The following is a 5229-nucleotide window of genomic DNA, read 5'->3' as shown; positions in this document are numbered from 1 at the left end:
CCAAAAATAACCTCTGCTACCCCTTCTCTCTTTGACTCAGAGGGTTTTCCTATGTTCGATCCCTCTCAAATTCATCATCCCAATTCCACGGAGTGGTTTCCAGCGGACCATGTGGGTCGTTATGTGGCACAAAAACAATTTTCTCCACTAGACAAACAAACCAGGTCTAAATTAAAGTCTGAATGTCCTCGTCCCGTACTTTCCAACAAAGCCACTATCACTCCTACTATTGATGAACAAATGTTGACTTTCTTCACCAAACAAGGCAAGGACCCGCGCAAGGGCGTAGATAAAGCTTGGTCCTCTTGCCAAGATAAACTCTTAGATATTACTGGGCCTCTTACTAGAATTTTCGATCTTGTGGAATCAGCCAGACTAGACGGGTCCTTTCTGGACCCAGAAGAGTTATCTTTATGGACTCAGCGTTGTTTCTGCCTTTTGGGAAATGCAAATTCTTCCTTTATTCACGAGAGACGTAAAGGTCTACTTATTAAACTTGATCCCAAACTCGTCAAATTGGCAACCGTTCAACCTCAGTTCCAATCGGATGGACAGCTTTTTGGAGACTCCTTTATCAAGGACCTCGGCAAATATGTTGCTACTTTCACCTCGTTAACCAAAGCCCAACAGTCCATGAGAAAAATGTTTCACCAGCGGGTTTTTGCCAGGGCCGGTAGAGGCAGGGGTCGCTTTACTGGCCGCGGATTCACCAATCAAGGCTCCAGAGGTTATTACAGCTCATATCAGCAAGACTTTAGACCTCAGTTCTACTCCCAACGTGGCAGAGGATACCGTGCCAGGTCGACCAGACATTCCAGAGCCACCAACCCAACAGGTAAGCCTCTTTGTCGATTCTTTCCCGACAGGAGGTCGTATTTCCCATTTTCTGTCAAATTGGCATGCAATAACAAAAGATGCTTGGGTGTTAAACACAGTTCTAGGTTACAAAATAGAACTTTATTCTACTCCTGTCCAAACTTTTTTCCAACCTCCTCCCCAATTTTCTACAGAAATGGTTTATCTAATTTCCCTAGAGGTAGACACATTGTTACGCAAACAAGCGATTGCGCCCACTCTTCCCCTTCCTTCAGGTTTTATCAGCCCAATTTTTCTTGTTCAAAAGAAAAACAAAAAGATGCGTCCAGTCATCAATCTAAAACATTTCAACCGGTTTGTAGTATACCGGCATTTCAAAATGGAAACAATCCTCCATCTCAGAGATATTCTCCTCCAGAACGACTGGATGGTCAGATTGGATCTACGGGACGCTTACTTAGTCGTTCCGGTTCATCCAGAATACAGAAAATTTCTCCAATTCCAATGGTTAGACAAAATGTATCACTTTACCTCTCTGCCCTTCGGTCTATCGTCGGCCCCATGGTGCTTCACAAAACTCATGAAACCCGTGGTAGCTTTTCTAAGAGCTCAAGGGATAAGATTATTAATTTATTTAGACGATATCCTCATACTAAGTCAATCGCCTCAGACTCTCATACTCCACCTGCAAACGACTTGCTCTCTGTTGGAGCAATTGGGTTTCATAATAAACAGAGAAAAATCCCTTCTTATCCCTTCCCAAGTCGTAGAATTTCTAGGGTTTCAAATCAATTCCCTCTCAGCGACCCTTCTTCTACCATCGTCAAAAATAAAATCCATAAAATCAGAAATTCTGCAAATTCTCCGAAATTCCCTCATTTCCCTCCGAACTCTAGCCCGAGTTGTAGGTCTTCTCTCCTCCTCCATCCAAGCAATCTTTCCGGGTCCCCTTCATTATCGTGCCCTTCAAAGATTAAAGATTCAACACCTGAGAAAGGGGCTTTCGTATTCCGATCTCGTTCCTTTGGACATAGAGTCTCGCACCGAGCTTCAATGGTGGATAGACCATTTAGCTGCTTGGAACGGGAGAAGTATTTTTCCATCAGCCCCAGATCTTGTGTTAGAATCCGATGCAAGTCATCAAGGCTGGGGGGCCCGCTGTGGACCCATCTCGACTGGAGGTACATGGTCAAGCGAGGAGTCCAAATTGCACATCAATTGTTTAGAGATGCTTGCAGGCTCCTTTGCAATCAGAAGTCTTGCAAAGAACAAAGTACATTGTGCAATCCTGCTCAGGATGGACAACATATCTGCAGTCAGATATATAAACCATCTTGGGGGCACACGATCCAAACCTTTGGCAGATCTAGCCAAGAGCTTTTGGGAGTTTTGCCTCTCAAACCATCTTTCGGTACATGCAGAGTATCTTCCTGGGACTCTCAACACAGTGGCGGATTGGCATTCTCGTCACCTTCGAGACTCCAGCGATTGGAGACTTCATCCTTCCGTGTTTCACAGCATTCAATCCTTATGGGGCCCTTTCTCCATAGACCTTTTTGCATCCCGACTCAACACACAACTTCCCCAATTTTACAGCTGGCGCCCAGATCCCTTAGCCTTAGCATCAGATGCTTTCTCTCAAGACTGGTCGTTTTCCCTCAACTATGCCTTTCCTCCTTTCATAATGATCAACAGGGTTCTGGCTCAGGCCAGACGTCAACACGCCTCTCTCTCTCTTATCGTCCCGTTTTGGCAATCTCAAATTTGGTTCCCCACTCTTTTAGAAATGTCAATAGATTTTCCCTTGCTAATTCCATCCTTTCCGGATCTGCTGCTAGACCCTCTTCACCGTGCTCACCCCCTTATTCTGAACAATATCCTAACCTTATCCGCTTGGAAAATATCAGGAATCCCCAGTCTTCCCCTGTCATTTCGGCAGAAGCTTCCCATTACATCTCAAACTCCTGGGCCCCAGGCACCAAAAAAGCCTATAAGGCGGCCTGGTCTCTATGGGATTGCTGGTGTGTGGGAAGACAAATTGATCCCTTTTCAGCAGATGTTATTTTTGTCGTAAATTTTCTAGCCTCGGAAGCTAGCAAAGGTAAAGCATTTCGCACTATCAATCTTTACAGATCTGCTATCTCTTCCAACCATATTCATGTTCACGGGAAACCAGTAGGCGAGCACCCGTTGGTCTGTAAATTATTGAAGGGAGTAAAATTTTCTAAACCTCCGTTACCAAAATACAACCACTTGTGGGATGTTAATATTGTTTTGAAATATTTGATTGCATTACCAGATAATTCAAGTTTATCATTAAAGCTTTTATCTGCTAAATTAACAATGTTATTATGTTTAGTTTCTATTAAACGGTTATCAGATGTTAAGGCTTTGGACGTCTCCAGCCGTCAATTCACCCCGTCGGGTGTGTTGTTTTCGGTTGTAAGACGTACTAAGACGAATTTGTCATCAGTCTTTTATCCCTATTTTCCGCTTCAACCAAAATTGTGTGTAGGACAATGTCTCAAAGTCTATGAGCATAGAACCGCAGATTTGAGAACATCCTCCTCCCAACTTCTCATATCTTTCAGAAAACCCCATAACCCTGTTTCTTCTGCTACACTAGCACGTTGGGTAAGACTGATTATGTCCTTGGCTGGTATTGATGTTTCCAAGTTTGGAGCTCATTCCTCTAGGGGGGCTATGGCTTCCAAAGCCTTTTGGGCGGGTTCCCGTTTGGAGGATATTCTAAAATCTGCGGATTGGTCCAATGATAATACTTTTAAAGTGTTTTATTGCAAACCAATTGATAATGCTTCTTTCAACGTGATTAATATGCTTTAAACTCGCATAATAGGAGCCTCCGGTCTTGACATAAAATGTAGATTTTCCTAGTTTATGACGGAAAGTCTTAATTTTATTAAAGACACGGAGGCGAGTATTATCCCACCTCTTGTATAACTTTGTTTTCCCTCCCTTTCTCTAGTTCCGGCTTCAACCACTCAGACAACGTCCTAATCAGATCCCGTCAGGTCATCCAAACATTTCGTTCCCTTCAGGACTTGGATCATCCCTGTCGGTTTGGCCGGACCACCCTCGCTTCTGCAAGCTCCTGGACTTTTTCTCTGATGTTTTTGCTTTCCTCATGGCTCTGTTTATTCTTTGCTTGTTATTTCCTTTGTTCACAGTTAACTGACTTCATTTGCAAGAAAAGAGGGCTGCTTGCAGTCAAGTGACGTCATAATGCCATATCGTAATTACTATTGGTTCTGTGTGTTTTGAACTATCTTTTTAATCCCATTGGCTACAGATGTTAAGCCTTATGGGATTTGTAGTTTCTTGACTGCTGCTCATTAAATAAAGCAAGAAAAGAAACGCATAATACTCGCCTCCGTGTCTTTAATAAAATTAAGACTTTCCGTCATAAACTAGGAAAATCTACATTGTACTCCAGGTATGTACTGATTGTAGTAAGCGTATTGATAAAGAAAACTGCGAATTTCAGAGCCTTCTTGTTTAGTCTCCATGTGAGTGCTTGAGTATGAACCTGTATTTTCCCATATTCAACCATTGGGGGAAAGATCAGAGAAGATTCCATTCAAGTATAGGGCTTCCAGGATTTTCTGACTTGGCTCAAGAGCAACCAGTTTGAGTCCAACCTGGTGTGTCTGTTGTGCATGATTGAGTGACAGGAGCACTTCTTATCCAGTAAATGTAGCACCATCCAAATATCCCAGTCTATCCATGGCCTCCACCAGCACAGCCACCATCCTAGGTTTTGTGAGTTGTATTGCTGTTTGGGGGGATATCTGTCCATATCTCTATCTACTATGCAATTAAAAACTCCTGCCAAGATCATCAGGAGGTCCAAGTATGTGGTCCCTAAGTTCACTTGGGCCCAAAAGAAAGTTCTGTTGTCTATATTTGGTGCATGTGTCTTTACGAGGCTTAACTTCCTATCATCCAACAACCATAAATCAGAATATATCTTCCTCTATGACTGCCTTGGAATAAGAGTGTTGAAACAGGATTCCAGGTCCTATCCAAACCAAAACCTCTCTGGTATAGGCAGAATAGAAGGCTTAGTACAACTGTCCTCTACATTGTTTCCAAACCTTGCCTTTTTCTGCAGATATGCAATACCCACAGCAAGGCATTCAAGTAAAGAGTGCTCTGTATAGCTTAACTTAACAGTTATGGCCTCATATGTCCCATGTAGTCATTTTGATTGTTCTTTCTAACATTTCTGTGTATTTATACAGTTGCTTGTGCTTTTCACTGATCTGTATTGTTACCTCCCACCATCACTGTTCGGGAAAGTGGGCATGTGGGGTTTGGGTCCCAGTCCTGTGGTGTTTTTTCAATAGTTTTAGTATACTCATTTGCTGCAACATCTTCATGTTGCAACTCCTA

At 42.9% G+C, this 5229-nt stretch overlaps 1 long non-coding RNA gene across 1 annotated transcript; it reads left to right on the top strand.

Moving 5' to 3' along the window:
• The first annotated feature begins 753 nt into the window (after positions 1–753).
• On the top strand, positions 754–4198 carry LOC138296604 (uncharacterized). Its single transcript, XR_011203869.1, has 2 exons — positions 754–835; positions 3803–4198. It is a non-coding gene; the product is annotated as an uncharacterized lncRNA (long non-coding RNA).
• The last annotated feature ends 1031 nt before the right edge of the window (positions 4199–5229 follow it).

This window comes from Pleurodeles waltl, chromosome 5 (genome assembly GCF_031143425.1).
Source record: "Pleurodeles waltl isolate 20211129_DDA chromosome 5, aPleWal1.hap1.20221129, whole genome shotgun sequence".
In the NCBI taxonomy this organism is placed as follows: domain Eukaryota; kingdom Metazoa; phylum Chordata; class Amphibia; order Caudata; family Salamandridae; genus Pleurodeles; species Pleurodeles waltl.
Note: the sequence above shows the minus strand (reverse complement) of the source record. Positions and strands in the feature narration are given on the sequence as shown.